General features: G+C 51.9%; 1 protein-coding gene and 1 long non-coding RNA gene across 3 annotated transcripts in view; one reads left to right on the top strand and one right to left on the bottom strand.

Annotated features, from left to right (window-relative positions):
* Nucleotides 1-20,835, top strand: part of CELSR1 (cadherin EGF LAG seven-pass G-type receptor 1) — a 147,146-nt gene that overhangs the window by 27,287 nt on the left and 99,024 nt on the right. The window lies entirely within an intron of this gene.
* Nucleotides 8,355-9,890, bottom strand: LOC138437988 (uncharacterized). The gene is made up of 3 exons (XR_011256227.1): nucleotides 9,806-9,890; nucleotides 9,421-9,720; nucleotides 8,355-8,527 (listed from the first exon to the last, which is right to left on the bottom strand). It is a non-coding gene; the product is annotated as an uncharacterized lncRNA (long non-coding RNA).

The following is a 20,835-nucleotide window of genomic DNA, read 5'->3' as shown; positions in this document are numbered from 1 at the left end:
GTGGATAGAAACATACATGGAATTCTTTCCTTCACCTCCCTGTCTGCCCTCCACGTGCTCCTTCAAGTGGGTTGCCGTGGACGCTCCAGTCTAAATTCCTAGAAGTGAAGTTATTGGTGCCAAAGGTGTGCCCCTTGCCTTTAGAAAGTTTGGACTAAGCTGGACCCAAATCCTCTGAATTTGCATCTTCATGGGAAGGATGAATCTTTTTCATCCTCTTTAATCCTGTAGATAAAAGTAAGTGTCTTCCTTTTTCGATGTGTCTTGGGAGAAAGAGGAAATAGTTTCTCCATCAGTTCATCAACCATTCCCGCTGCTTCTGTGAATCGCCCGCCTGCTTTTCCCATTAGATTGCTCATCTTTTACTGAATTACCTTCGCTCTCTGTGTGTTTGTAGGATCGCTGTATATACAACATACCTTTTTACATCTTGCGCACTTCTTTTGTGTTTTGAACTCTTCTCTTAACGCAGTGGTATCGTAGCTCGATGGGGTGACTTGATGGAACTGCGGCTGTTCTCACCCCTGGCTTCTCTGTCCCAGGACACTGTCACCACCACCGAGGGGTGACAGGGAGAGGGAGCCCCAGGCTGCGTCCCTGTCCAGGCTGATGGCCAGTGGGAAGCAGACACCAGCACAGCCACAGCCCCTGGCCCGCAGGCCCAGAGTCCGCTCAGGGCCCCTGGATGCTGATGCTGGGTCTTCCAGCGCGTTCTCCGGCTGACCTCCTGGCTGGAAGTAGGCAGCAGAAGGCATCTGGTGATTGACTGAACATCACCGAACCACCGGCAGGTTGGATTCCTGGGTGCAGGACACCATTCCCAGGGCGGGCAGGCTCTGAGCCTGCTGGCATCTTAGGTCCTGTCCCCAAGAGCTCCAGGGACCCCGCGGTGGAGCTAGCTGAGCCTGTACATCCAAGACCACTTCCATCACCAGGAAAGAGCCTCACTAGGAAGAGCTGCTGGTAACCAAGCCTCTGGAGGGGGTCGGGGCAGAGAAGGGGAATGGTGCTCGTTGCCTCTGGAGTGGGCGTGTCCAGCTGGATCAGCGGCCAAGCGAAGGAGGGTGGTCTCGCTGCTCCCAGGGCCACGCCTGTGCCGCTCACGCTCCGTGGGAGACCTTGCAGTCAGTCATCCCTGGCCTGCCTCCTGTGTCTTCTTGGTTTAAAAGCATCTTGTTCCTTTCCCCTCGTGTCAGGGAGCCCATGACTGTGCCAGAGAGGGTTAAACAGTATTCAGACATTATTTTCTCAGGCAGTTACTCCCGGCTGATAGAAAGATGCGTTTAGTTCTTTCTCATGGGAGGTGTTCAAATGTCAAAGGGTGATGTTTGCTTTAAAAAAAACAGCATTATAAGTTCTGCCTTTGTGGGCGGGCGTTAAAAGCATGATGTTACGTGTGTGTTATGCGAGCAGACTGGTTTTCAGCTCTGATGGGGCACCGCCAGCCCTGGAGTGCACCCGGCCAGCGCTGCCGCATAATGGGAGGTCGTGAACCGGCCACGCCTCTCAGCCACACGCCAGCCGACGTTTGGACCCCGGGCGGGGGTCACGTCGGTGAGTTCCACTCTGAGGCTGCAGTTGAAGCCCGCTTGTTGCTAAGAACGTAGGCGGGATGGTGGTGATGTAGTCCCCTTCAGGAACGGTGACATCTGACCAAGGACCCCTGGAGGCCTTGCCGTGAATTCCCCCAAAGATCAGAAAGTGCAGGTGTGGCCTGGCCTCAGTTCTTTTGTGGCAGTTATGGGGCCATTCACACCCCCTGTGGTAGCCCTCCCGCGTCATTTTGCTAGTGGCCTTTGTGCCGGGCCCCCATTCAGCCCGCCCCGCCATCTGAATGAGCACGGAGCCGCCGCTGTCATTGTCCCGAGGTTACTGATCAACCGCCCGCCTGCCTGCCCGAGCGGGACTGCCCGTGTCCATGGTTACCGCCTCCACCGCGAATGTGATCCCGGAGCCCTGGGGGAGGGGCCGGAGCGGCTCCACGGAGAGAGCGTCTCCAGCAGGCGGTTGAAACCCTGCCCCAGGGTTTTACTGGCCACGTTACTGCGAGCTTTCCTTGCGTCCTGTGTCCCAGGGGGCTACAGGCTCAGCTCTCCTGTTAGGCCTGCGCTGTGGGCGAGGGTCTGAGATGGAGTTACAGCAAGAGAGGTCCTGACCAACAAAACTCAAACTGGGGTTGGGGGGGGGCCATCACTCCTGGGGGTCTGGGATGTTCCAGGGGAGAGGAGCAGGGAGGGCTTTGGCTATAGGGAGGGGAAGTGCAGACAGAGGAGGGGTTTCAAGCCCACCGGCTGGAAAGATCCAGAAGGGAGCTGGTGGAACCCTTGGCATCTGGCAACTTGAGATTTTGAGCATCAGAAACAGAGGATGCTGGGAGATGGGGGCAAGGGTGGAGGGGCCGGGGGCACAGGGCAAGATGGCAGGGTACAGCCTCAAAATCCCTTGCAGAATGCCCCGTGGCCGGGGGCTGGAGATTGGTGCAGGATGAGTCCTGCCTCATTCCTTGCTGTTATAGCCAAACAGTGACTGTCCTTGGGACAACAGTCTTCGGGCGTGTATTCCAAGGCGCCTTGAGAATAGATGTGCAGAAGTGGATTTGCTGTTTCAAAGACAGAGTGTTTACATTTTGAATAAATTACCAAATTGTCTTCTGAAAATGCATCGCTAGGTGACATCCTTGCCACTGGCTCAGAAGCTTGGTAATCTGTGTCTCCCCCTAAGCTCCACGTTATCGTTGTCTAAAACGTTTGCCAATCTGATGGGTGAAAAATAGCCGTCTGTTGAATTTTTGCCCGTCTCTGGTTCCCTGGAGATGGAGCGTCTTTTCACATGTTTATCGGGCATTTGCATTTCTTCTGGGGCCTGCCTTTCCCTGGGCTCCCTCCCCCTGCTTTCTCGTGCGGGGTTTAGCATTCCCAGTCCCATGATTATAGAAATGTCCCATGTTTTATTTTTTAATTTGTTTTAAAAGTATTCCCGTCATGTATGGCGCTTTAATTTGTTGAGTTAAACGTGGGGCAATGGTGTAAAATCAAGTTAGCTTTCACCAGTGGTCTCAGTACGCTTTGTTTGCACAGTCCATCCCCCGCGCCTTGAAATGCCGCGTTCATCACGAAGCGTGTGCCCGCAACCAGGTAAGCAGACCCGTTTCGCACCCTCTACCGGGGCCGTCTGTCCCCACCCAGCCCGCTGTTTTAATGACTGATGCACTGTAGGTCTCCTGAGAGCCAGGCCTGCGTGATCCCCCTCATTGTTTTTGTTTCTTAAAAAAACTTGCTCATTTTTTGTTTTTCGGTGCGTGGGATCTTAGCCGCAGCACTCTGGACCTTCCGTTGCAGGGCACGAGCTTCTTCCAGTTATGGAGAGCTGGCTCAGTAATTTCGATGCAAGGGTTTAGTTGCCCCGAGGCATGCGGGATCGGGGTTTCCCCACCAGGGATGGAACCCAGGTCCCCTGCATTGGAAGGCAGATTCTTAACCACTGGACCCCCAGCAAAATCCTGCTCTCATTGTTCTTTATCATGATTTTCTTGGGCTGTTCTTATGGGTTTTCTCTTATGTATGAGTATAAAAATACCTCATATGGCTTCAGTGAATAATAATAATTTAAAAAAAAAACCCTGTAGGGATCTTGGTGAGATTTACTTTGTGTATATGGATTACTTTGTGTCGTGGGTTAGCTAGTGGGCCCCGAGAAAATACAGCCACCAGGAACCTGTAGGGGTGACCTTCTTTGGAAAAAAGGCCTTTGCGCATATAGTTAAGATGAGATGGGCTTGAACGAGGAGGGGCCCTGAGTGCAGTGACAAGCCCCGAGGAGAGCACAGCGGGACGCAGAGGGAGAAGGCCGTGTGGGCTGAGGGCCACTGGCAGCACCAGAAGCTGGGAAGAGGCAAAGAGCAGATGCTGTTTCAGAGCCTCTGGAAGGAGTCAGCTCCCCCAGCCAGACCTTGATTCCAGACCTCTGGCCTCCACAGCCATGAGGGAATAATTTCCTGCTGTGTTGACACCACCCAGTTTGTGGCAATTTGTTGCAGCAGGTCCAGGAATCCAGTACGCGTTGGTTCAAGGCGTATCTTCTTGTTCAGTCACTAAGTCGCGTCTGCGACCCCGTGGACCGCAGCACACCAGGCTTCCCTGTCCTTCACCATCTCCCGGAGCTCACTCAAACTCACGTCCATCGGGTCCACGATGCCATCCGACCCTCTCATCCTCTGCTGCCCCCTTCTCCTGCCCTCAGTCTTTCCCAGCATCAGGGTCTTTCCCAGTGAGTCGGCTCTTGTTTTTCTGCCGTAGAAACGTGGCGTGTTTTCCATCTCTTAATGTCGTCTTTCACGTGCCGTAGTAAAATCAGCCATCTCCTCCACACACAGGCTTCATTTTAGGCTCATTTCTAGGGGTTTCATGGGTTTTGTTGCTGTGCTAAGGACTCTGTTGATTTTGATTATATTTTTAACTAGATCTTGCTGGGTGCTGTGAAGTAATGAATTTTTGGTGATGCTGCATCCAGCCACCATCACAAGCTCTCTAAAACAATTCCTCAAGTGATTCTCTAGGAGAGCTGTTATATTGACTCAAACAACAAAGATTTTGTTCCTTTCGTTCAGATATATCCTCTCTCTCCTGTTTGTTTCTGTCTTGCTTTGTGATCAGGTGGCTTTTGCTCGCTGAGACCCTCTGTGGCTCCTGTTCATTTGCTAACAGACTGGACTAGGATCTCTGGCATGAAGTCCAAGAGCCTTGTGGTGCCACTCGGTGCCGCTAATAACTCAGCTTGTATCACCCAATCAGTATTCATTTGGTTTCTACTAGAGGCCAGACCTTTGATTTAGGTTCTGAATTTGCAGCATTGTGCTGGAAGTCAGCCAATGCAATAAAACAAGAAAAAAAAATACCTGTAAACATAACACTTATTATTATGAATAAAATCTATAAATAATAGCATTGTTATTATTCACAGATGGGGTGATTACATACAAAGAACATCCAAAAGAATCTGCAGGTAAATGGTTAATAATAAGGGACTTCAGCAGGATTGCTGGATGCTTGGGTAATATATGAAATCAAATGTGTTCCTGTGTACCAGCAGTAAATGGTAAATGAAATAAGATGTATCATTTTTGATAGCAAAAAAGATCAGATAACTAGAAATAAATCTAATAAAAGGTGGACAGAAAACTCTAAAATGTTGTTATGAGAAGTTCAGATAGACTTAAGTATGTGAGGAGGGATTAACTGTGTTCTTGGATTAGAAAACTCAGTATTGTAGAAATGGCATTTCCCCCCAGACTGATGTATGGATTCAGAGCAATGCTAACCAAAACCCACGGATTTTTAGGGGAAATTGAAAAAAAAATGGACAAGTTGGTTATGAAGCATATGTAAATACATATAAAATTTACATGTAAATACATGTAAATTTGGGCTTCCCTGATGGCTTAGGCAGTAAAGAATTCATCTGCAATGCCGAAGACCCAGGGTCAATCCTTGGGTTCAGAAGATCCCCTGAAGAAGGGAATAGCAACCCACTCTAGTACTCTTGCCTGGAGAATTCCATGGATGGAGGAGCCTGGCAGACTGTAGTCCATGGGGTCAAAAAGAGTAGGACACAACTGAGCGACTAACACACACAGACATGTAAATTTACATGTATAAATTGGGTGTTAATTTACATATAAGCTCACAGGTAAATGAAACCGTATGTAAACTTTGTTTGTACATAATATTGGCCAAGAAGATCCAAGACAACTTTGAAGGACGAGGAGGGTGGACTTGGTCGGCTACGTGTCAGGCTTGTTGCAAAGCCATTGTGATTAAGAGGGTCGGCCACTCGCCAGGGACAGCTAGATAGATAGCCCAGGTGAACTGACCAGAGAGCCCGGAAAGCAGGCTCTGCACGCTCAGAAGTTTACCTGATCAAGTGAAAAAGAACAAATCGAGAAAACAGAAGAGCTGAGTTACTCCGTGAGGGTAGGTCCTGTGCCTGCCGTCGAGCTGGATGTGCTGCGTTCCGAACGTCCTCTTTTGACTTGTCTTAAGATGTGCTAACTTCCTCATCAGCTGGGACTACTCTGCCCCACCTAAGTTGGCAGGTCCCTTGCTCACAGGCGGGGGTCCTGCATGGCGGTTTCCCCAAGCACCCGGGCACCCCGATGGCATATCGCGTCCTCACCCAGCTTATCCTTCAGCCCCTGGAGGCCTTTGGGCCCAGTAAGCTTTCCAGATAGAGGGACCCGTCCCTGGGGCTCCCCGTGGGCAAGTGAGAGAAAGGACGCGGACCAGGGTCACTGTGTGGTGGCTGCTGCTCAGTGTCCCAGGGCAGGGGACAGTCCCACGCGACAAAGAAGGAGCCCACCCCAATGTCCACGGTGCCCGGGTGGAGAAGTCCGACTTCAGGAGATGCACCATGCGGATTTCAGCTGAGCGCCTTCCTGCTCTGGGGGAAAGGTGTCCTGACTCCCTCCTGCATGCAAGGGGCAGCGAGTGTGAGAAGGGCCTGGAGCCCCTGACCGGACATGAGCTTGCATCTTCACACACCATTAGCCAGTTAGGTGACCCTGGACAAGTCACGTAACCTCCTGACTCTCTGAGGCCTGGTCAGAGCTGCCCAGGAGGATTGTATGGAGAATTTGATGATGTTCCCAGGGTCAAGCCAGGATGGGCGCTGGGTTGTGGCTGGTGGATAAGGAAACCCCGTCTGTGTCTGGAGCATGGGCGGCTGCATCAGCGGAAAGGGTTGCATTTTCCTGTTGTTCTCAAGGCGAACCCCAGCCCCCCAGGTCTGCAGGCTGCAGCATGCGCCCTGTGAAGTGGTTAGGGGAGGCCATCTGGGGTTACCTGGCATTTCACCCTAGGTCGTATCGCAAAGGTATCTTTTGAGTAAAATGCTTATGGCCCTAGAGTGCACAGGTGAGTTTTTATTTATCTTTTACCATGACATAAACCGTGGGAGCTGAGAATAGGAATGTTTAGATGGAGGCCGCAGGCAGAGTGTTCAGGGGCCCGGCTCGGCCAGAAGCTCTCCTGATGGCCCCTCCAGAAGCCGTTCTCCGCCTCTTTCTCATCAGGTGCACAGCCGGGGGCAGGACCCCGAGCGTCTGGGGGCTCTTCCAGCAGGAGGAGACCAGGGCCCCACTCCAGGCCTCTGGGTGTGGGTGCCCGGGTGGCCCTGGCGCTCTTTGCACATTGAAAGCCAGGTCTCGGGAAGCGCCCCATTTTGCTCGTGGCAAATGAGGTGAGGAAGCTGAGAACGGCAGGGGGAAGGGACAGCTCTCATGCCCACCAGGCTGGGCAGCTGCACCCCTGACCTGAAGGCTCATCCTGGGAACCCCCAGCCCCCTCGTGTTTCTTCCCGGACAGACTGAACATGGCTCTCAGAGACCTGGGCCTGGGCTCAGCTCTGAGTCAGGGGAGGCCGGGCCGCCAGGGCCCCTTGGAATCTCAGCAGTGTCTGCCCCTCAGTTACAAGGGGCGGGACGGCCACTCGGCACCTGCAGAGGCCTGGGCGCCCCAGCTTGGGCCTCCCTGTCTCCAGCGGTCATTGAACCCTTCATGGTGGTGATAAATGATGGTCTCGGTGCCCCCGGAGCCGAGCGTGGGAAAGTCAGGCCCTGGGTTAATAGTTAAAGCGCCCTCGTCAGAAAGGCCTCCACCACCCCTGCTGCTGGGCCAGGCACAGCTGCCCCAGGATCCTGACCGGCTGGCCCTCTGGGTTGTGGCAAGTAGAGGAATTGGGGACAACAGCCATCTGTTGGTTAGCACGTGCAAACAAAGGAAAACCACTCAGGCATCTCTGACTGGTTGCACACTGAAAGTAATGATTTGCTTCAGGAGAACTAGTTTCCTGGCAGGTAATTTTTCAGATCAGTGTATAATCAGCAGGAAGGAGGCTGGCCCTGCCTTGGGGTGTGGGTGCTTCTGGGCACCTGAGCGCATTTATCCTTTCCTGCTTCTGAGACCCCAGATGCTGCCTGCTGAAAAGAGTACCATCTCGGTGCTGAGGAGCAGTCCCCTTCCCACCCGGTACAGTGACATACAGGGACAGGTAACGCCAGGGCCAAGGGTGTGTGGACCTGTGGCCTTCACCCAGCTGCCCAACCAGTGCCGGTCCTCCTGCAGGCCCCTCCCCCCGAAACCCATCTCACGCTGGACACCTCCCGCAGCGCCCCCAGTCTCAGCCTGGACATCCCTTCCCACTCCACACACCCCCATCTGCACCTCGGATGCCCCCGGCTGCGACTGTCTGCAGTTCTGCCTGTCACCCCCACCAGACTGACGGCTCCTTGAGACAGCCCTGCGGGTTTTCCCTCTCCGAGATCTGGGCCTAGAACACAGAGGCTGCAAGGACTGGCTGAATTAATGAGTGATGACAATTTTAATTAGTTTCTTTGAGTTTAGCTTGCAGATTAGGTCGTTAAAAAGGCTTATTATCCCAAACAATTTTAAATTATAAATGAGTTGTGAACGTCATGAGTCGCGGTAATTCCTGAGCGAATTGCATACATCCTTTCCAGGACCCTTGGGGGAACCTAAGAGGGAAATCCAATTTGTTGTTTTTAAGTCATCTCTTAATCACTTAATAACAGGAAATCTGATGTTAGATTAATCTCTTCCTTCATTTAGACCCATGCTAAAGGCGCCACTGGGAGAACTTGGAGCTGGCGTTCTCCTTCGGAACCTCGGAATTGTGTGTGCCCGTGTGTGTGTGTGTGTGTGTGTGTGTGTGTCTGTGTGTGTGGGTGTGGGTGTGGGTGTCTGTGTGTGTGTGTGCGCGCACCTGTGTCCGTGTGTCTGTGTGCCTGTGTGTGTCTGTGTGTGTGCGCCTGTGTGTGTATGTCTCTGTGTGTGTGCACCTGTGTGTGTGCCTGTGTGTATCTATGTGTCTGTGGGTGTCTGTGTGTGTGTGTGTCTGTGTGTCTGTGGGTGTCTGTGTGTGTGTGTGCGCTTGTGTCTGTGTGTGTCTGTGTGTCTGTGTGTGTGTGTGTCTGTCCGTGTGTGTCTTTGTGTGTGTGTACCTGTGTGCGTGTCTGTGTGTCTGTGGGTGTCTGTGTGTGTGTGCGTTTGTGTCTGTGTGTCTGTGTGTCTGTGTGTGTCTGTGTGTGTGTGTGTGTCTATGTGCGTGTCTGTGTGTCTGTGGGTGTCTGTGTGTCTGGATGTCTGTGTGTGTCTGTGTCTCTGTGTGTGCATCTGTGTCTGTGTGTGTGTGCGCCTGTGTGTGTGTGCCTGTGTGTGTCTGTGGGTGTCTGTGTGTGTGTGGAGGAGGAGAGGGCTGGAAGTCTCTGGCCCAGCACACAGCCAGGAGGAGGCCTGCAGGGCTGGGGAACACAGGTGTGACCCCTGCCTTCGGGGAAGAGGGCTGGACAGGTGGGTGGGAGAGACGAGAGGCCAGAGAACATTCCTGATGAGTGACTTTACCAAGTACCTGCAACATGAGAGCGTCTTAGCAGCAGAGCAGAGTGGGTCATGGTGCGCGTGACCCTGTCCAAGCAGACTTTTGAGTCTTTCTCGAGTATTTCCATCTTCCGATGACTCCAGAGCAGACCCACAGCTCATTAGTTTCCAGGAAAGGCAGTAAGGTGGCCGCCCACAAAGGCCGCAGGAGGAGACTCCCAGCGCAGCTGTGAGGAAGGGTCCCTGGAGCTGAACAGAGGAGGCGGAGACGTGGTTCCACCCTTTGGATCCTGGAACCTGGTTTCGCCATCTGGACCGAGAGGAAAGGGGCCTGAAAGCGAATTGCGAGACTCAACTCCAGAAAGACACTTAAGATGTGATAAACAAAGGAGAAGAAAGAATGCTGAAACACACACGTCTGCTGTTTGCTGAAAGATACGTTTTCCCCGGGAGGGCCTGGTGACTTTTCTCTGGCGCTTCGTTTGGTTTCTGGTTAATTATCTAAAATGGCTGGGTCTTACCCTTCTTAGGTCATGCAAAATCGGTCTCTTGAAATTTAGGGTTGGAATTTTCTTAGCAAATACTTAACCAGAAAAAAACAAAAAAACCCTTGCTTTTCTGCTCTGGGCAGTTACAGTGTATCAAGTTGTAAATTAATAGATGCCTGGGCCAATATGTTCAAAATTCTCCAAGCCAGGCTTCAGCAATACGTGAACCGTGAACTTCCTGATGTTCAAGCTGGTTTTAGAAAAGGCAGAGGAAGCAGAGATCAAATTGCCAACATCCTCTGGATCATGGAAAAAGCAAGAGAGTTCCAGAAAAACATCTATTTCTGCTTTATTGACTATGCCAAAGCCTTTGACTGTGTGGATCACAATAAACTGTGGGAAATTCTGAAAGAGATGAGAATACCAGACCACCTGACCTGCCTCTTGAGAAATCTGTATGCAGGTCAGGAAGCAACAGTTAGAACTGGACATGGAACAACAGACTGATTCCAAATAGGAAAAGGAGTACGTCAAGGCTGTATATTGTCACCCTGCTTATTTAACTTATATGCAGAGTACATCATGAGAAACGCTGGGCTGGAAGAAGCACAATCTGGAATCAAGATTGCCGGGAGAAATATCAATAACCTCAGATATGCAGATGACACCACCCTTATGGCAGAAAGTGAAGAGGAGCTAAAAAGCCTCTTGATGAAAGTGAAAGAGGAGAGTGAAAAAGTTGGCTTAAAGCTCAACATTCAGAAAACTTAAGATCATAGCATCCGGTCCCATCACTTCATGGGAAATAGATGGGGGAACAGTGGAAACAGTGTCAGACTTTATCTTTTTGGGCCCCAAAATCACTGCAGATGGTGATTGCAGCCATGAAATTAAAAGATGCTTACTCCTTAGAAGAAAAGTTATGACCAACCTAGATAGTATATTCAAAAGCAGAGACATTACTTTGCCGACTAAGGTCCGTCTAGTCAAGGCTATGGTTTTTCCAGTGGTCATGTACGGATGTGAGAGTTGGACTGTGAAGAAGGCTGAGCACCAAAGAATTGATGCTTTTGAACTGCGGTGTTGGAGAAGACTCTTGAGAGTCCCTTGGACTGCAAGGAGATCCAACCAGTCCATTCTGAAGGAGATCAGCCCTGGGATTTCTTTGGAAGGAATGATGCTAAAGCTGAAACTCCAGTACTTTGGCCACCTCATGTGAAGAGTTGACTCATTGGAAAAGACTCTGATGCTGGGAGGGATTGGGGGCAGGAGGAGAAGGGGACGACAGAGAATGAGATGGCTGGATGGCATCACGGACTCGATGGACGTGAGTCTGAGTGAACTCTGGGAGTTGGTGATGGACAGGGAGGCCTGGCATGCTGCGATTCATGGGGTCACAAAGAGTCAGACACGACTGAGCGACTGCACTGAACTGGGCCAATATTCGATCTTTTCCCCAAAGAAAATTAGGCTTCCCTGGTGGCTCAGCTGGTAAAGAATCCGCCTGCCGTGTAGGAGACCCCAGTTCGATTCCTTGGTCGGGAAGTTCCCCTGGAGAAGGGGAACTTCAATATTTATGGGCTTCCCTGGTGGCTTAGACAGTACAGAATCCGCCTGCAATGTGGGAGACCTGGGTTTGATCCCTGGGTTGGGAAGATCGTCTGGAGGAGGGCATGGCAACCCCCTCCAGTGTTCTTGCCTAGAGGTCCATGGAGATGCAGAGTCAGCCACAAGAGTGACTAGGCACAGGGCTGCTGCTGCTGAGTCGCCTCAGTCGTGTCCAACTCTGTGCGACCCCAGAGACGGCAGCCCACCAGGCTCCCCCGTCCCTGGGACTCTCCAGGCAAGAACACTGGAGTGGGTTGCCATTTCCTTCTCCAATGCATGAAAGTGAAAAGTGAAAGTGAAGTCGCTCAGTCGTGTCCGACTGTTAGCGACCCCATGGACTGCAGCCCACCAGGCTCCTCCGTCCGTGGGATTTTCCAGGAAAGAGCACTGGAGTGGGGTGCCATTGCACATGGCACATTGCCCCAAAGAGAACAACGCGTGGGGTCTTCACTCAGTTGGAGGGAAGGGCCTCGGGACGTAGCAGAGATGATCCGTTGCTGTTGGTGGTTGATTGTCCCCCTGATGGGGGCCAGGCCGGGTGTTTACTGTCCTGGTAGCACAGGGGTGAGCTCATAGAGAGTGTCAGTCCAGCATCTCCAAGGGCCACGTGGTGTGAGGGTAGCTGCCTCTCTCGTGGGGAGCCTGAGCTGCCCCCTCTGAATTGGGGAGCTCAGGCACCAAGGGGCCAGGGCCTTAATATAACCTCCCAGTGGCATTTGTAACTCAGAAGAGGGTTCAGTGAAGTTACTCTGCCAGGGACTTCAGGGCCCCTGAGGGCGCTGCTGGTAGGGGGCCGGGAGGGTAACCCTAGTCCCCATCGGATGCTCTGCCCTGTCTCTTGAGGAAGGGTAAGCCTGTGGCGGCTGCTGCCACGGCTGGGCTGGAGGACTGGTCCTGTTCCGTGCCGGGGCCCTGCAGGTGAGGGGGCAGGACGGATGGGTGGCCTGCACTCTGCCCAGGTGCCAGGCCCCCCTCACCCTGCCACTGCAGCTCCCTCTCTGCAGCCTCATTCCCTGGGTTTCTGGACTGAGAGCCCTCTCTGCAGGTGCTCAGAGCCGGACAGGGTCCAGGGTCACAGGCGTGTCAGAGCCGGGCAGAGTCCGGGGTCACAGGTGTGTCCAAGCCGGGCAGAGTCCGGGGTCACAGGTGTTCGAGCCGGGCAGGGTCCAGGGTCACAGGTGTGTCAGAGCCGGGCAGGGTCCGGGGTCACAGGTGTGTCCAAGCCGGGCAGAGTCCGGGGTCACAGGTGTCCGAGCCGGGCAGGGTCCAAGGTCACAGGTGTGTCAGAGCTGAGCAGGGTCCGGGGTCACAGGTGTGTCAGAGCCGGGCAGGGTCCGGGGTCACAGGTATGTCAGAGCCGGGCAGAGTCCAGGGTCACAGGTGTCCGAGCTGGGCAGGGTCTGGGGACCTTAGGCATGTCCCAGCCGGTCAGGGTCTGGGGACCCGGGAGCATCCTGGGTTTTGTCTGGCGTCATGCTCACTGTGCTCAGCTCTGCGCTCTCTTAGCTGGAGGCAAGGGAAGCGGAATCTGAGGCGGTGGCTTCCAGCCGTCTTTGTTGTAGCCCATTTGCTCGTAAATAGGTACAAATTATTGGTATTAGAAACCCTCACAGCTCCTCTCCTCATTAAGCCTCTGCAGTTAATAATTATTTTCTCTCTGGAAAGCCTTCGTGGGAAACAGCGGCGGAGACGTGGGAGACTGCCCTTCCTCCCGGAGGCGGGGTGTCCTGGGCGTCCCTGGGCCCCACGCCCTGGGCCCGGGGCAGCAGCCTGAGCCGTGGGAGAAGCAGAGGGGGTCACGGCTCACGAGAGCAAAGACTCAGCCCCATAGCCCTCCCGGGCCTCGGGGAGAGCCTACCGTCCCGCCTTCCCTGTGGGGAGCGAGGAGCCCAGGGTCACAGCAGAGGTGGGCAGCGGGGCGGGGCTGGCCGGGCAGTGTGGGATCGGGGACTGCTGTGACCCAGGGGTCACGCTGCGACGGTCTTGTCTCTTCTGTTAGTTGAAGCCGTCCGAGGCCCACCCGGATTCCAGAGGAAGGGGACACCCGTTCACCTGTGGGTGAGAGGAGGTCGCCACATTTGTGGCCGTTTTAAAACCACACATCCCTCAATCCCATCACTGCCCAGACAGAGAAAACCTCACCTCCTTCCTGTCTGGGAACAGGATCCCCATTCAAGCCTGAAACCTCAGGCCTGCTGCTTCGCCCCTTTCCATCACCCCCATTCCACTCCCATTTCCTTTACAGAACTTTCACTGTTGACTTGAAACAGTTCAAAGCTAGGAAAAAGCAAAGGACAGGAACACTCAGGCGTGTGCAGCGCAGCCTTCCACGTCCCTGAGGCCCCCTGGGTGCACCTCCCGGTCCTGTCCTGGGTTTTGTTTTGGCTCCGGGCTATGTGGGCCTAGTTGTCAGGAGGCCAGTCCACAGCCCTCAGCTGCTTTCCCCAAATCCCGAAGTCTGAAAATCAAAGTCAGTTCAGCTCAGTTCAGTTGCTCAGTTGTGTCCGACTCTTTGCGAACCCACGGACTGCAGCACACAAGGCCACCCTATCCATCACCAACTCTCAGAGTTTACTCAAACTCATGTCTTTAGAGTCGATGCTGCTATCCAACCATCTCATCCTGTCGTCCCCTTCTCCTCCCGCCTTCAATCTTTCCCAGCATCAGGGTTTTTTAAAATGAGTCAGTTATTCGCATCAGGTGGCCAAAGTATTGGAGCTTCAGCTTCAACATCAGTCCTTCCAGTGAATATTCAGGACTGATCTCCTTTAGGATGGACTGGTTGGATCTCCTTGCAGCCCAAGGGACTCTCAAGAGTCTTCTCTAACACCACAGTTCAAAAGCATCAATTCTTCAGCGCTCAGCTTTCTTTATAGTCCAACTCTCACATTCATACATGACTACTGGAAAAACCACAGCTTTGACTAGACGGGCCTTTGTTGGCAAAGTAATGTCTCTGCTTCTTAATATAGTATCTAGGTTGGTCATAACTTTTCTTCCCATGAGCAAGCGTCTTTTAATTTCGTGGCTGCAGTTACCATCTGCAGTGACTTTGGAGCCCCAAAAAATAAAGTCTGCCAGTGTTTCCACTGTTTCCCCATCTATTTGCCATGAAGTGATGGGACCAGATGCCATGATCTTAGTTTTCTGAATGTTGAGCTTTAAGCCAACTTTTTCACTCTCTCAAGAGACTCTTTAGTTCTTCTTCACTTTCTGCCATAAGGGTGGTGTCATCTGCATATCTGAGGTTATTGATGTTTCTCCCAGCAATCTTTATTCCAGCTTGTACTTCATCCAGCCTGGCATTTCGTGTGATGTACTCCGCATATAAGTTAATTAAGCAGAGTGACAATATACAGCCTTGATGTACTCCTTTCCCAATTTGGAACCAGTCTGTTTTTCCATGTCCAGTTCTAACTGTTGCTTCTTGACCTGCATACAGATTTCTCAGGAGGCAGGTCAGGTCGTCTGGTATTCCCATTTCTTTCAGAATTTTCCACAGTTTGTTGTGATCCACACAGTCAAAGGCTTTGGCATAGTCAATAAAGCAGAAATAGATGTTTTTCTGGAACTCTCTTGCTTTTTCCATGATCCATCGGATGTTGACAATTTGACCTCTGGTTCCTCTGCCTCTTGTAAATCCAGCTTGAACATCAGGAAGCTCACGATTCACGTACTGTTGAAGCCTGGCTTGGAGAATTTTGAGCATTACTTTACTAGCGTGTGAGATGAGTGAAATTCTGCGGTAGTTTGAGCATTCTTTGGCATTGCCTTTCTTTGGGACTAGAATGAAAACTGACCTTTTCTAGTCCTGTGGCCACTGCTGAGTTTTCCAAATTTGCTGGCATATCGAGTGCAGCACTTTCACAGCATCATCTTTTAGGATTTGAAATAGCTCAGCTGGAATTCCAAAACCCCCGCTAGTTTTGTTTGTAGTGATGTTTCCTAAGGCCCACTTGAGTTCGCATTCCAGGATGTCTGGCTCTAGGTGGGTGATCACACCATCGTGATTATCTGAGTTGTGAAGATCAAAAATTCATTTGGCAGCAAAACCAGACCCAGACCAATGGGAGGCTGTTGACAGATTTTATCCTTGTTCGTGTGACTATTCACCCGCTGTCTGCAAGAGGATTACCTGTTCAAAGGCGAGATCAGTTGTTATGTAAAATGGAATATGCACTGTTTATAACTTCCACATTAAAAAACTCCTGAATTCCAGAGCCACCCGGACCCAGGGGTTTCAGGCGAAGGATCTGGCCCTGTCTCGTTGGGTTGTGTCTGTGTCTGGAGTCTGTGTACACGGCGCCCGCAGTGTGTCTTTACCGACGGCCTGCCCTTCCACTCGGCACCCGTGTTGGCATTTCAAGCTGTAGCTGGTTCCTTTCCACTGTTGCTTGGCGTTTCATCCTGTGAACGTTCCATTCTTTTTAAAAAATTTCATTTATTTTGGCTGTGCCAGGTCTGGGTCGCCACATGTGGGATCTTCAATCTTGGTTGTGACTTGCGGGGTCTTTAGTCGAGGCTTGCAGGATCCAGCTCCCTGACCAGGGGTCAAACCCATGCCCCTTGCACTGGAGGGCAGATTCTTAGCCACTGGACCGCCAGGGAAGCCCCCGTCCCACTGGATCTCTCCTGCTGCTTGGACATCTGTGTAGCTCTTGCCCACGGGGGCGTGGTTTCCCAGGGGTGACTCCCTTGGGGTGATCCGCCTGGAGTGACTCTCCTGAAAGTTGCTGCCCGTCGGGCCCAAGGGTTAGGCGACTCCGGGGTTTTGCAGAGTGATTGGACCGATTCCCTTTCCACCAGTAGCGAGCAGCCGTGCCTCCCTCGTGTGGGCCTGCCATCGCTTGTGGACATCTGGCTTCTTCACTTTTGCCAGTCTTTGGGTGTGAATTGTGTCTCACTGAGGTTTGGATTTGCATTTCTCAGATCGCTAGTGATGTCGAGCATCTTTACATTTGTTTTAGGGCCAGGTATCTTCCAGTTTGTGGCTTGTCTCATCATTAATTTTAAAAATCGTCTTCTGTGTAAAGTTCTTCTAGTTAATATCAAAATGATACACCTTTTCCCTTTAAGATCATGATTCATGTCTTAGGAAATCCTTATCTGCCTCAGATCATAAACAGTAGTTCTGTACAATTCCTTGTAAAATAGGTTTTCCCTTTCGTACTACCGTCCTTAATTCCCTGGAATTGCTTTTTGTGTTCAGTGTGAGGCAGGGATCCAGTATCATTTGGTCTAGGGTTTCCCTGGTGAGTCAGCAGGTAAAGAATCTGCCTGCCAAGGCTGGAGACACAGGAAATACAGGTTTGATCCCTGGGTCCGGAAGATCCCGTGAAGAAGGAAACGGCAACCTACTCTAGTATTTCTTGCCTGGAAAATTTCATGGACAGAGGAGCCTGGCGGTCTGCAGCCCATGTGGTCTCAAGTCAGACGCGACTTGGTGACTTAACAACAACAGATAGATGGGCCCAGGCCCACTCGTGGAATGCTCCTCTCTCCCCGCGGCAGCTCGGCCACATGTCGTTTTCCTGTGCTCGTGGCTCGGATTCTGGTTTCTATCCTGGCTGTAGGTCGCTCCGTGTCAGTCCCCTGCAAATACCGTGGACTCGGACGAGCACTCACGTCTCCTGCAAGCTGTCCCCCTCCCCCTGCCTGGCTGTGCTGGTCTATCTGTCTTCCTTATGGATTACAGACTGTCTTGCCAGTTCTGTGAGGGACCCTTTGGGGACCCAGACAGATAAGGCAGTGATTCTTATGTCAGTTAGAGGAGAGCGGCTACCCTTTCCACTTTGGCTTTTCCTATCAGGGAATGTGGCTGGGTCATCTTTGTTTCTGCCAATAGTTCAGTTCAGTCACTCAGTCATGTCTGACTCTTTGCGGCCCCTTGAATCGCAGCACGCCAGGCCTCCCTGTCCATCGCCAACTCCCGGAGCTCACTCAGACTCACGTCCATCGAGTCAGTGATGCCATCCAGCCATCTCATCCTCGGTCATCCCCTTCTCCTCCTGCCCCCAATCCCTCCCAGCATCACAGTCTTTTGCAATGAGTCAGTTCTTTGCATGAGGTGGCCAAAGTACTGGAGTTTCAGCTTTAGCATCATTCCTTCCAAAGAACACCCAGGACTGATCTCCTTTAGGATGGACTGGTTGGATTTCCTTGCAGTCCAAGGGATTCTCAAGTCTTCTCCAACACCACAGTTCAAACGCATCAATTCTTCGGTGCTCAGCTTTCTTCACAGTCCAACTCACATCCATACATGACCACAGGAAAAACCATAGCCTTGACTAGGTGGACCTTTGTTGAGAAAGTAATGTCTCTGCTTTTTAATATGCTATCTAGGTTGGTCATAACTTTTCTTCCAAGAAGTAAGCATCTTTTAATTTCATGGCTGCAATCACCATCTGCAGTGATTTTTGGAGCTCCCAAAAATAAAGTCTGACACTGTTTCCACTGTTTCCCCATCTATTTCCCATGAAGTGATGGGACTGGATGCCATGATCTTCGTTTTCTGAATGTTGAGCTTTAGGCCAACTTTTTCGCTCTCCCCTTTCACTTTCATCAAGAGCTTTTTAGTTCCTCTTCACTTTTTGCCATAAGGGTGGTATCACCTGCATATCTGAGGTTATTGATATTTCTCCCAGCAATCTTGATTCCAGCTTGTGCTTCTTCCAGCCCAGCGTTTCTCATGATGTACTCTGCATATAAGTTAAATAAGCATGGTGACAATATACAGCCTTGACGTACTCCTTTTCCTATTTGGAACCAGTCTGTTGTTCCATGTCCAGTTCTAACTGTTGCTTCCTGACCTGCATATAGGTTTCTCAAGAGGCAGGTCAGGCGGTCTGGTATTCCCATAATAGTAGTTTATCTTTTTATTCTTTTTCTTTATAAAGGGCTTCTGTGTCTTCTATTAGATTAGTTCTTAAGTGCGGTCTATGTTCATTCTGTTGTAAGTGACATTTAAAACGTTGTGTGATATGAGACTTGTACAGGAAGTGCGCTCGTTTTTGTTTTCTCTTTTCAGGCATCCTTGAGACTTAAAAACATCTCCTTTTTAATTTGGCCGCGCCACGTGGCATGCCAGGTCTTAGTTCCCCAACCAGGGACGGAACCCCTGCCCTGGGAGTGCGGAGTCCTACCTGCTGGGCCGCCAGGGAGCCCAGGAGTTCCTGTCTCGCTCTTTAGCTGCCTTGCTCTGTGCTCTGGTGCATTCTGACGCGTCGCCTGCAAAGCCTGTGGAGTTTTCTCTGTCGTTCACCGTATGATCTGTGAGTGATGATACGAAATCTTCATTCACTCAGCCATCCGCATGGCGCTGACTAGGCCTCCAGTACGACTGGGGAGAGGACGTAGTGGGCTGCTCTGTTGAGTGTGCTGTTTGCCATTGTATTTGTCATTTGAAGGCAGTATCCGTCTCTCCATTGTTTGATAGCATCCGTGTTAGGAGTCATTGCAATATTGTACTGAATCTTTTCCTCTGTTTATTGAGATGCAAATATGCTTTTTATAAAAAAGTGTGGTGTTATGTTAGCACATTTTCAAATGTTAAATTCTTAAGGTAAATCCAACTTGGTTTGATACATTGTTTTATTTTTAATACATTATTAGGTGTCATTTTGTTTTATTTTTAGTAGTTATCAGATTTTGTTTTCTCTTTTATTTTTAATCATTATTAGATTTTGTTTTCTGTTTCATTTTTAATCATTATTAGGTTTCATTTTCGTTTCCTTTTTAAAGGATTATCACATTTTGTTTGTGAGTGGTGTGGCCTGTACTTTTCCTTTCCAGTGCTCCCCTTGTCTGATTTCTGTCTTTTTTTTTATAGTTTTATTTGTTTATTTTTGGCTGTGCTGGATCTTTGTTGCTTTTCTCCCTAATTGTGGAGAACGGGGGCTCTTCTCTCGTTGGGGTGACGGGCTCCTCCTTGGGGAGGCTCCTCCTTGGGGGGCTCCTCCTTGCGGGGCACAGGCTCTGGGGTGTGAGCCTAGCAGTTGTGGCCTGGCAGCTGCGGCTCGCAGGCTCTAGAGCTCGGGCTCAGGAGCCGGTGGCTCACTGGCGTCGTTGCTCCGCGGCACGTGGGGTCTTCCTGGGCCAGGGTTCGCTCTCTTGTCTCCTGCATCGGCAGGAGGATTCTTAACCCCTGAGCCAGGGAAGCCCTCTCCTTGTCTGATGCTGGTGTCAAGGTTACGGTAACCTCACAGGATGAGCTGTTTCACGGCTGCTGTAACGAATGACCGCAAGCGTGGTGGCTGGAGAGGACCCAGATTTATCCTCGCTCAGTTCGCTGGGTTAGGAGTCCAGCAGTCTCGCTGGGAAGAAACCGGGTTGTGGTGGGCTGCGCTCCTTCTAGACACTCCGGGGGGACTTTGACCCAGCTCCTCCAGCAGCCAGAGACGCCCCCACTGCAGGCTCGGGCTCCCGCCCCGTCCGCGTAGCGGCAGTGCGGCCTCCCCGTGCAGCCTCTTTCTCTCTCTGTCTTCCCTTCCGCTTCTCAGGACCTTGTGGTCACACTGGGCCCATCTGGATGGCCTCCCTGTTTCAAGGTCAGCCTACCAGCAACCCGACCCTTTGCCACGTAGCATGGCACACTCACGGTTCCGGGCCTCTGGACTGGGCCTCATTTGGGAAGGTGGAGCATTATTTTGCCCGCCACACAAAGCCACAAAGATTTACGCGAGTGCCAAGTAACAGCAGGAGGTCCCCCCTGTCCTGTCCCCCGGGATCGCCACCAGGGCCCACGTGTCCTGCCCAGAGGCTGCCTGGGTCTCCTGCTTCTTTGGAACCTCCCGGACTGCCTGCGGGCTGCTCGCGAGCTGCAGTGACTGAGGAGGCCTGGCAGCGCCCCTGGGCTCAGCAGCCTGCGGGCTGGGCTGGGTTTGCGCGTTGCCTAACAGTCTCCTCTCTGCTGCCCACAGCAGTCTCGGGCTGACCTGCCTGGGGCCGCAGGACATGTGAGTGACCCTCGGCAGGTGCCCGGGGCGGTGGCACCCTGATCACCCTGGAGGCCGTCGCTCAGCTCGGAGCCAGGCAGGGCGGGGCACTCTCTAGTTCTTTTTACCCCCAATTTTTTGAAATCAGAGGATAATTACTTTACAATAGTGTGATGGTTTTTGCCGTATATCAACGTGAATCAGCATTGGGTGTATATGTGTTCCTCCTTCCTGAACCCCCCGCCCCCCCTGCCCACCGCGTCCTCCAGGTTGCCCCAGAGCGCCGGCTTTGGGTCCCCCCATCCTGCATCGAGCTCCCGCTGGCGGCCTATTTTACCTGTGGTAATTCTCCCAGATCATCCCACCCCTCCTCCCGCCACGGTGTCTGAAAGGTCTGTGTCTCCTTTGCTGCCCTGC

The sequence above is a fragment of the Ovis canadensis genome, chromosome 3 (assembly GCF_042477335.2).
Source record: "Ovis canadensis isolate MfBH-ARS-UI-01 breed Bighorn chromosome 3, ARS-UI_OviCan_v2, whole genome shotgun sequence".
Taxonomy (NCBI): domain Eukaryota; kingdom Metazoa; phylum Chordata; class Mammalia; order Artiodactyla; family Bovidae; genus Ovis; species Ovis canadensis.
The sequence above is the reverse complement of the archived record's forward strand: the minus strand, read 5'-3'. Positions and strand labels throughout refer to the sequence as shown.